We start from the raw sequence: 11998 nt of genomic DNA, 5'->3' as shown, positions 1-11998 counted from the left end.
TCTTTATCTTTTCTGACAAGAACTGATTTGAACTCTATCCTTAGGGATATTAGAATAACAACAACATCTGGTTGTTACTTGGTTCCATTTGCTTAAAATATTTTTTCCATTCCATTCTTTTCACCCTAAGAGTGTAATTATCTTTGGCAGTAGGGTACGTTTCTTAGGGGCAGGGAAAAGAAGGTTCTATTTTCTAATCCAATCTGTTAAGTCTGTGAGTTTTGAAGAGTGAATTGAGACCATCGATATTCAAAGTTATTATTGAAGGATGTGCTTCAATATTGCTAGGGCCTTTGGATTTTAAAGCTTGTTAAATTAAGCTCATTGTACTTAAGAAGTAAGACTAGGGTTGGACAGATGGCTCAGTGGTTAAGAGCACCGACTGCTCTTCCAGAGGTCCTGAGTTCAATTCCCAGCAACCACATGGTGGCTCACAACCATCTGTAATGGGATCTGATGCCCTCTTCTGGTGTGCAACATTATACTCACATACATAAAATAAATCTAAGAAGAAAAATAAGGAGGAGGAGGAGGAAGAAGAAGAGCTAATATCATATAATAATATGATATTATAAAGAATGCTTTGTAGCTGAGTAGGTGAAAATACACACTCAACAGTCCTAAAATCTAATGAACAGTGTATTAATTCACATGATCACATGATTGCAGTATGAGTTCATGCTATGGTAGTTATAATCAAATATCATAATACATCCCCTTGGAAATTTCTTTTTAAAAACCTTGATAAAATGTTCTCTCATCTGTATATACATACAAACTAAAAAAATATATTTATAGTCAAATTTCTATTGAAGTCTTACCATGTCTTCAGAAGTAAGAGAATCCCACTGACTAAAACATGCCTTGTAATTCTAAGGCATATGACAAGCAAACTGAAAGGGAGAATTGCTTCTTACCCAATGAGAAAAGTTCACTCAGAGGGAGATTTTTAAAAGTCGACTGAGGCCAGAGGTCATTTGGAAGCAGGAAAAACTTTCTTTCAGAGGTTTCATCAAGATGGAGAATGCTGGAAGCAAGAAACAGAGCACAGAAGAGCTGAGGGAAGAAGTGGAATGCCAGATGTCAAGTCAACCAAGCAGGTTGACTAAAAATACCGGGAAAACAAACAAACAAACAAAAAGTCAGAGAAAGATAAGGGTTGTAAACCAAAGGAGAAAAAAAGCATGGGGCTGGGGATTTAGCTCAGGGGCTGGGGATTTAGCTCAGTGGGGCTGGGGATTTAGCCCAGTGGTAGAGCGCTTACCTAGGAAGCACAAGGCCCTGGGTTCGGTCCCCAGCCTCGAAAAAAAGAACCAAAAAAAAAAAAAGCAAAAGATACTAAGACTCCAGGATACATTTATAGGAAGCCCAAGTTGAAGAATGTTCCTGGCACAGCCAAGGAGACCAGGTTAAAGACACCTCAATAAAAAAAAAAAAATGAAGACTAAACCTGGGGAAGGGTCTCAGGTGACAGTTGCCCTGGAAATTGTCACTGTACCAGAGGGGCAGATACCTGCTCTCATTGATCCTCCTATGCCCTACAAGGAAATCAGCACCACGGTTGTGACCACATCTGCCTCCGAGGCAGTGTTGGCATCTTAGGCCAGAATAGCAGCCAATGCTAAAAATTTCGAGGCAGTGCTATCCACTGCAACATCAGAGACCTATGGGGAAACATGGTATGTGGTTGATGGGACAAGCCTTCTTAAGACCTCAAGTGGTTGGGTTCAGCTGCAGTTCCATGCTGGACAAGCCTGGGTACCTGATAAGAAAGGGAAAGCGATTGCCCTCGTCCTGCTTCCGGCCTGAACATTTCCACCCCCCACACCTGGACAACAACATACTATGCCTCAAGTATGTTCATAGGAATGGTCTTGACTAAGAGCCTCGAAGGATAAAGGACAGATCTCTTAAGTTTCAGCTAGCTGCTGGCATCACTCACTCTGGTGGCATGACTGGCAGAGCTTCAGCTGACACTGAGGCTGATGGAAATCCACATCTATGCCTTTGAAGGTGCCCATCTCACACAGAAATTATGGGATATTGTAAGTTAGTAGATGCTAAGTAAAAGCCAGTGGGGCCACCAAAAGGTCTGTCTGCTCATTGTAGTGACTGAACACTGGGGTAGCCTCCTACTCTTGTGTGAGGATAAGAAAGGGTCCTATGTATTTTACTGCAAGTAGGTCCTGGAGCAGGAGCATGACATCTCCAGATACAACACTTGCTAGTCCTGTCATCAGCACAACAGGGTCATAACCAGTTCAGGGGTCAACTGTAAAGACTTAGCTTGTGCCTGTAGCCTCTGCATGCCGTCTTCCCCGGTTTAGTGCTTGGGTTTGTTTTCTGCTGTTGTAAAATATTACACACACACACACACACACACACACACACACACACACACACACACACAGCAGAAAAGAAAAAAGATCACTCAAAGGGGACGATCTATTTTATCAAACTTTTATAACATTTTGGATTTACAGGCCTGCTTAGTGATACCTTTCAATAATCTAGGTGCTGGTTCTCAGTAGTCTATGTGTTGTCTTGGGTCAGATGGATGCTTTTCTGGTCTATGTGGTGCCTGTCACCTGGACCTGCAGTCATCTAGAGATTCTATTATTCTGGGAATCTAGAGGGTCTCATCAAATGCTTCACACACAACTAGTGTTTGCCTCTGCTATGTATTCAGCTGGGGCTGTTTCCTGAGCCACTTGCTTGATCACCAGACCTCCACAGATACCTGTAATAAAAAAGACAACAACTGGTCAAATTCATGTTCACAATAAATGATGAATAATTTTATGTGTGAAGATTGATTATATGTGTTAAACTGACTTAGCCACTTGTGCTTAGATAACTCCACATAATTTGTCATGTTTCTGTGACAATGTATTTGGATATTTAATATTTAATATTTAAACCTGTGGTGACTCAGCCTGAGTAAAGCAGGTTGTACTCCGTAATGTAGGTGAGAATCATCTAGTCATCTGGAAGCCCAAATTAAAGCCAAAAGTCCAACTGCCCTTGAGGAGGAGAGACATTGTAGCAGATAAACATGGAGTTTGATCTACTTTAGCATCTTCTCCAGACTGACGATAACTCTCTGCCTCCAACCTATACCCACAAGCACACACATTGTCTCTCTTTCTCTCAAGGTAGCATGCATCTTTATTTTGTTCATTTGAACGCAGCAGCACTTTCTGTATTGCTAGATCTAGCAGTCCTAAGGGAAGAACATCAAAATACATGATTGTAATGAACATCTGAGACAATGCTTTCAAAGTGGCAAGTGTGGTGAAATATACCGAAGACATTGTCCAAAAGACAGAGACTGGTGATATCTAGAATAAAGGGGACTTACATAGATACACACTATCGATGTCAGATAAGCATATGTGTTTGTTTTCTTGGGCTCGAATGATTATGGCTTAACAATTTGATTGGCCTTTGAATAATAAACCCTATTTCTAAAAAAAACACAGAAAGAAAAGAAAGGCACATCATGAAATTTCTGGCATGTATAACTGCTAAAGAGAATTGTCTGAGGGGACATACCAAGAGGCCACAGTAGCATTTCTTGTTGTAGGGGAAGAAAAAACAGCAACTATTTATAAAGTATGTTTTTATGAGAATTGCAGTTCCAGGCTCTTTGGTGTCTGCATTGAATCTCAAGACAGAACTCTTATGAGGTATTTCTATTCTGTCTTCATGGATGTGTGACTACAACACACATGCTCAGAAACAGATGGCAAGAAGTCTGCACACCAGACTCTTGCCAGAGCCAGGAAAAGAGTCTGTCAACCCAGGTACCTTGAAAAGCTGGTGGAAGATCAAATGTGTGAGAACACATTCTGTTGTGAGGGTTGATCTCCGCTGGTGTTTACTGCCCTGCATTTTCAACAAGGGTGTGGTTAGGCCCCCTCCTCCTTGTCCTAGGGACTTTTATGTCAGCTATGGAAAAAATAAGCTATCTAGAGCCAGGGCTTCTTTTGTCTTTTATGAAAAATTGTATGTATGGAGAATGTAGCTCATAGGGAGGGCCATGCTTCTGAGGATGTAGAAAAGGGAAAGTTTTTTCAGGTAGGGATTAATGAGGGTTGACAGATCCCTTCAGGAGTAGGGACCTGAGTTCCACTACAATGATTAAAGAAGATCCTGTGGTGTACTCAAGAGCTGAGTAGATTTTTCTGTTTAGGTGGAAAGATGAAAAGAGTGGTGTCCTGGAGCCAAATGTCATAGAGCCAGTTAGGGAACCTCTCAATTCAGCCATGAACAATGAGAACACACAGATAAGGGTATAAGGGACACCTCAAGCCTTAGCTGGAGTATAAGGGGTACTGATTTGGTGACTAGCATTACCATTTAACATTTTAAATATTTACCACGCAGTTAAAAATTATCTCAACACTGATTCCACTCAACTACACCCTGCTTCTTCACATCTATGCAGAAAAAATCATTTATACTTGCTAATGTAGTGCACTATTGTTGGACTGTTAGCTAACTTTCCCAACTTTCCATCTTCTTTCCATATCACTAGCATATTTGATATACAAATTTTAACTGTAAAGACAGTGGATCATTTTAAAAGCTTTGATACATGCCCTGGAATAACTATAGACTTTGGCAAGATTCATGATACACCCTTTTAAAATGGAAATTGGAGAACTGCGAGATCTTAATATAATACTGGGAGAGAAAACCTTGGCACACGTTCTTTGTGGAAACCCTTGGCAGTATCTATGAGAGAGTAAAGAGAGGCTGCATCAGCATCTGTTCCCTTAAGGCTATACTCAGGGAGCCTCGGACACAGGAGCAAGCATGATTAATGCAGCAACAAATGCCACTTCATTAGGAAGATCTAGGAAATAAGACCATAATAGCCAATACATCAGGGAATAAACCATGAAAACTGGTATGTTTGTGAGTAATTAAGTATGGAACAGGGGCTGGAGAGATGGCTCAGAGGTTAAGAGCACTGTCTGCTCTTCCAGAGTTCCTGAGTTCAATTCCCAGCAAACACATGGTGGCTCACAACTACCTATAATCAGGTCTGGTGCCCTCTTCTGGCCTGTAGTTGCATACATGCAGGCAGAAAGCTGTATGATGTATACATAATAAATAAATACATGTTTAAAAAAATATGGAACAAAAAATGAGAATGATAAAATTACACTGGGGTAGGGGGGCTAGAGAGATGGCTCAGCAATTAAGAGCACTGACTGCTCTTCCAGAGGTTCTGAGTTCAATTCCCAGCAACCACATGGTGGCTCACAACCACCTGTAATGAGATCTGATGCCCTCTTCTGGTGTGTCTGAAGACAGCTGAAGGGTATTCATATAAATAAAAATAAATCTTTTTTTTAAAAAGAAGTACATGGGCGAGAGTGTTTCCTACTAGTGGTGAGATGGTGGAGTCAGAGAAATTCATTCTGGAATAATTTATTTTATAGCCTTGACTTCATAGGAATGGTTGAAAAATACTATGGTTGTAGGATACTTTTTAAATGTTCTAAAATAAACATACTTAGCATAAGTAAATCTCTAATTAGTTTCTATCTTGGATTACCAAGTGATCCATTAACTACTTTGCAAATGTAGAAAATGCATTCACATACTATTAGGATGAGAACTATACTCTTCAGCCCCACCATATTATTATCAGGATGCTATGTTTCCTCCAGTTATCATCTTCCCACGTGTATACATATGTGCATTGTACATGTGTTGAATGCGAGTCTAACTTAAATGAGCCAATAAAGAAGCACTGTTTGATCTGTGGCTCCTGTGCATTGAGATGACCCTTGATATCTGTGCTAAGCCATGTAACCCACTTCTGCTGCTACTCCACTGAGAAATGGCAGCAATGTGATGCCAGCACTATTCATTTTCACCGTTTCCTTGGCCTGATGAAATAATACTTTATTGTTACTTTAAGTTTGCTTTACTGTCCTAATGGTCCACTTTGATGCCTGACTGCTCAGCAAAATGGGTGTAAAAGGCAGGATAGTCAAATACAACATTGTTCTGTAAGACAGCATTAGTTTCTACCTGTAAGAACACATGTGTTCATATTTTCACTATTGTAAAAATCAAAATAGTGCTGGGTCACCTTTGTAAGTTCCTTTTTACTCAGTCTTATTTAGATGGTATTGTTTGACCTTTCTTTTTTAAGCATACAGCATCTGGTTTGACACTTTGTTTGACCTCCCCCCGCCCCTGCCCCCCGTCTCTTTCCTATAACACCCAGTATTCCCAGGCAGAACCCCATCCAAGTACTAACCAGGCCTGCCCCTACTTCATTTCTGGGTTCAAACAAGATCGGGAGTGTTCGGAGTGGTATGGCCCTAGACTTGAATCTTAAACTTTTAAAGCCTTCTAATTATCTTTGCAAGTCTGGAAATATATTCAAGGGGGTAATATGTTTTTAAATGCATTAATCCTTCTTTGGTGGTCCAGCTTATCTCTCAATTTTGGGAAGGAGGCCACAAAAACTCTTACGTACGTACTTACTTACTTACTTACTTATCGTGGTAAATGAAGAGTAAGCTGAAGGTCTTTTACATACTAGAGAAGCGCTCTACCACTGAACTACATCCACAATGTACAGGTCCATTTTAAAGATATTTTTAAACAGTTGTTCCCTATGTTTCACATGGTAATAAGATAAAATATATTATGAGATTTGCAAATCTTTAATGTCATTACTGACATTTCCCAAATTATGCTATTATATACCCAAAACTTACATTATGCTTTCTTATATTGACTATAGATTTTTCAGCCTATCTGTTATGAGTTGTTTTTTCTTAAGAATTATTCATTTTAGGTATGAGTACACTGTAGCTGTCCTCAAACACACCAGAAGAGGGCATCAGATCCCTTTACAAATTGTTGTGAGCCACCATGTGGTTCCTGGGAATTGAACTCAGGACCTATGAGTCGGTTTTGAATTGCCCACCCCTGTCCCTAAAGGGCAATGTGTTGAAGGCTTGGCTGACAGTTGATGTGTTTTGGGGGAAGTGATAGATTTCTGAGGGTTCTGACCTAATCAAGTGATTAATCTCTTCGTTAGCAGTGAGGAGACAGTCTCACCCAGTCACTGTCACACTCAGCAGACTAAGAGTTCCCCTATGCTATTAGGGACCTCAGCTCAGTCTGGATTTCTTTCTTTCTTTCTTTTTTAAATATTTATTTATTTATTTATTTATTTATTTATTTATTTATTTATTTATTTATTTCATGTATATGAATACACTCAGATCCCATTACAGATGGTTGTGAGCCACCATGTGGTTGCTGGGATTTGAACTCAGGACCTCTAGAAGAACAGTCAGTCTCCAGCTCCTCAGTCTGGATTTCATAGCTCTGTCACTGAAAGAAATTTCAGAACTAGTCAGTTTATGAAGCAGTGCTGGAGATTTGTATTAAAGCTATTTTACTGTAACTTAAGCACAACAGTTGAGAGAGTCAGGCTCTCAGAAGAAATTAAGGCTTATTTGAGAGCATGAATGTGAGCTTCTCAAAGACAGAGTTGCAGATCATTAGATATACCCAAATATGTGTGTGGGCTCCACAAGGAAGGATAAGCTATCCGTTGCCAACATTAGTCATATACTCTATTTTTTGTGGCTCTCAGTTTACCTCTCAGAAGATAGTTAAGAAATCTTTTCTCCCTCCTTTGGTAAGTGAGATACGGTGGCTACGAAGATGTCTTAGGTAAAATTCCAATCTAATGAAGAAATACCAGAAGCCTCTAGTATTGTGCAAGATGTTTTGTAAATGGACTATTCGGTGAGTTTGCTAGAAAATTCCAGGATTCTCAGCTGGGAAGGGAGAAAGACTTTTTGCTCAAGGCAGGAAGGGAAGGTATAATCCAAGAGCACCTGGCGAGGACTTGTTAATTGCAGTGTGCTGGACTTCTTCCTTCTTTGCTGGCCGGAAACTTTAATTGGATTCCAGGATGGAAGGAAGTCCGTCCTTTTCCTTTTTCATGGCCCTGGGATTTTCCCTGTCTTTCTACTGTGACTCAGCTTGATGAATCCATAATGGTGGCCTTATTGGAAACGGGTAGAGGCTAAGAGGTAGGGCCTGGTTGCAAGAATCAGGTCAGCAGAGTACACATCTTGTAAAATGGAACTTGTGGCTGGCCCCTTCCTGTCTCTGTCTGCATCCTGACAGAGAAAGTAAGCAGCCTTTGCCACATATTCGTTTACCTTGATACTCTTGCTTCACCTCAGGCCCAATAAAACAGAACCAACTGAGGATGGCTGAAACCTCTGAGAACAGGAGGCAAAATTAATCCCTCCTCATTTCAAATTTGATTTGTTCATGTAATTATCATAGTGTCAGAAAGGTAGCTTGTTTGTTCATTTATTTATTTTGATTTTTATACTTTTGTGGTGGTTACTACTTGACCGAATTGAGAGTCACCAGAGACAAACCTGGGGAATGTCTGTCAGGATTTATCTTTGATTAAGTTAGTTCCTTGGTACTTGTGTAATGGCTTATCTAAGTTAGGCTAATTGAGGTGAAAAGATTCCTATTAAATTGAGTAGCACCATTCCTCAACTGAAGTACTGCATGAAATGTGACAAGAGGAACAGAACAGCATCTATCACACTCTGCTTCCTGACTACAGATTCAATGTGGCCAGCTGCCTCCTCCAAGCTTCTTCCACCATGCCTTCCCTACCATGATGGATGTGAACTAAAATCAATCCCTTTTCTTTTAAGTTGCTTTGGTCAGGGCATTTAACACAGGAAAGTAACAAAGCATTCTTTCATAGAGAGGTAGAAGTTGAGGAGTATGAGACTCTTAGTGGGTTGATTGATAGGGTTTTATTTCTTTATTAAATGACCTTGTTTATCAGCAGAACTCTCATTGCCTTAATTCATTTCTTTCTTAAATGTTACTGTTTTTCTATAGAACATTCATTGCCTTCAGTGATATTAAAAAAAAAATACCAGATTTCTTATAGAGTATAACTTTCACCATTTTTTAGGTTCATCCTCAATCTGTCATATATCATTTTACACTTTTTCTTCTCTTTGCTTAGAATAGAAAGGGGAAAGGATGTAGATTTTAATCTAATTGCTTCTGATAAATTACAAACTTGGAGTCTTGAGAACTAAGCTATATTTCTTTTATAAACATTGCAAGTCCAATTTCCTCCTAGTCTCTATGTTCCCCTTGGCTGATTTTTATCTTCTTCTGCAGTTATTACTGCAGCCCTACGAATGACAATTTAATTTAATATCTCTAGGCAGACCTGTCTTATCCTACAGGCTTTTACCCGATTGTCTAGAGTTCATTAAGGTTTTTAAAAGCAAAAGGTCTGATATAAACAGTTTCAGACATCCCTGGCTGAGCTTCCAGGAGGTGGGGGAACCAGCTGCAATCTTTGCATAGTTTTTTCAAGGCCTCTTTGAAGTGTTCAGCTGGCTGATGCTAACAGACAGGGAGTTTGACTGATTCTTTGGCTGAAGTCCTTTTGCTCAAGGAAGGCAGGGTAGGAGGAAAGAATCCAATAGCCGCCAGTTAGGAGCCCCATTGCCTTATCCTCCATGTCTGTTTTTTTTTTTTTTTACACACACAAAAAAAGACACAGTTGAACAGTGATGGTGATTTTTAACAGAGCTTAATACTTACCCAGGGCCACTATCTACAAATCTAAAAGTCAGCTTTTTCTAAACAAGTGATACTAGGAAAGGAGACAGAACAGACATGGAATTTTGATAATCTCGTTAATGAAATCCAGATTTTTTTCTGTGACTGGGACAAATTTTAATCTTAGTAGTTCTATCTTGTTCTAATAAACAAAAGTATACTTTATGCTGAAGAAGTTGCCAACTGAAATGTACTGGCTTGAAAATTGCTCCCCAGCTTTGGCTAAATGAAAGCTAACTTGGAGGGTGGTTTCACATACTCCAGGATAGCTTTGAACTCAAAAAGCTTTCTACCCCCATCCCTAAATGGTAGGATTACAGGCCAGTGCCACTACACCCACCTTCTAAGGTGAGAAAGAGGCAGTATTTCTTCTATGAGGCTCTGCATCTGACTCCACTATGACTCTGTATAGGACAAACACAAAAACTTACAAGTGGTATTTCTAGATGACTAGATTGTGGCTGCATATATTGCTCTTTAATTCTCTGCACAATCTAATTATGCATAATGATCATTCATGGTATAGTTCTAAAAGTAAGTTTTAAATGTTCTTCAAAAAGTTTCTGTTGTGTATAAAAAAATAAATCAACCAGAACCAAAACTCTGGATTGTTAAATATAATTTTAGATTAATAACTGCAAAATTATTTAATCACCTAATAAATACATGCTTTCTTTTATTAGTAAATATATGCTATATTAGGCACTGTGCCAAACACTGAGCTTCAGGATAACCAAAATTATTTTAATAAATGAATAGGGCATGAACCTATGCAGAAATTTTATATGTATAATTAAAATGTATAATTTCAGTATCATAAATTTGTTTATAGTAACTCAGTAACTTAACTGAACAATTTTAAAAATTAAAGACAGTATTAGCTTAACTATAGTCATACGCTGAACATTTAATATATTCAAACTTAATCATTTTAGAACTGTATATTCATTGTGTAATCAAGTAATTCAGGTCATGTTTGTAAAACGGTGAGATTTCTGCCAGTTTCTTTGTGCCTATGTTGTCAAAACTCAGACATGAAAAATCAACTGGGAAACCATTAAAAACAGTAATTTCTGATTTATAGGTTGCTAACAGTCCACAACAGGCTAAGAAAGGCACCCAAATGTTAAATTTTAACATTTCCTTTATGTGTACAGGTAGACAGCTTCTGCTCCCCTAAACACTAACGTATTATAAGGTCTATAACTTATTGCATATGGGATTAAAAACTTTCTTCAGGGCCTTTCTTTAAAGTTTTCAGTTTAGTGATTACTAGCCTTCAGCTGTGGTGTCAGGGACAGTATCAAACAGGGTTTCTAACAGTACTTAGCCTATTGGAATAATCAATTTCCTATTTCTGTACTACACCAGGCCCTAACCAACAGTAAAATAAAGACAATGTTATTGTCTAGAGGATACACATTACCTAAAAATCAAAATGCAAAATATGTAAGTCTTAAGAGTTCACAATGGAGTTTATGTTTCAAGTGTGGATGGGATGCACTGGCTGCAGCCCAACAAGGCCTGTTCCCCCAGTGAAACTATTTCTAGGAAGTCTATTAAATGGGGTGGGGGGCAGGCTTGCTGAGAGGCTGCTTCTGGGAAATCTAGCAAGGGTGAAACACAATGAAGCTGTTAACCTATTTTTGTTCCGGAGGTTTACAGTGATGCAGGTCTGTGCATAACCCTGTAAGGCATCTGTTATCTATTGTGCTGGGCCCCAGTGCACCCCTGCACTATGCTTTGAATGGTAACACAAAAAATATAGCCAGATAGGGCTATTTTCTTAAGAGCCAAGAACCACAGGGGTTATACTCACCTGGATATCAAGCTATAGACGTTTTTCTACCCTATCATACCTCTCACTACATACTTCAGTCAAATTGAGCTGTGCTAAGGCCTATAGGTATAGATTCAGAAGGGAATGTGTACCCAAATCGCATACCTGTAACCGAAAAAGGATTGCAGCATACAGATGACATGGAGGAACCCACCTCCTTTTCCTGTATGGAATTGGGAAAATGGACAAGATCTGAAGATATTCCTCAGTTTACCCCAACTATTTAGGGACGGCTGGGGGCTTAAAAATCTAAACCATATTGGACAATTTTAAGAAATTCTATCTTCACCAAGAGGATTTACTCTTTAAGTTTGTTGAGCAAATAATTCTATAAACCTGCACTAGATTCATAAACTTATACCCCAAAAGTTTATGAAGCCCCAAATAAAAGGAAAGTTATACGTGTCCCCCCAACACTTTCAGAGTTTTTGTAGCTCATTTTTTACTCTAGGTATTTATGCTTTAAGGAGACAATAATGATTACCCAGG

General features: G+C 39.1%; 1 pseudogene; it reads left to right on the top strand.

Moving 5' to 3' along the window:
- Positions 1-1017: 1017 nt before the first annotated feature.
- Positions 1018-1898, top strand: Dppa4-ps2 (developmental pluripotency-associated 4, pseudogene 2; annotated as a pseudogene).
- Positions 1899-11998: the final 10100 nt, after the last annotated feature.

Source organism: Rattus norvegicus, chromosome X, assembly GCF_036323735.1.
Source record: "Rattus norvegicus strain BN/NHsdMcwi chromosome X, GRCr8, whole genome shotgun sequence".
NCBI classification, from domain to species: Eukaryota; Metazoa; Chordata; class Mammalia; order Rodentia; family Muridae; genus Rattus; species Rattus norvegicus.
Note: the sequence above shows the minus strand (reverse complement) of the source record. Positions and strands in the feature narration are given on the sequence as shown.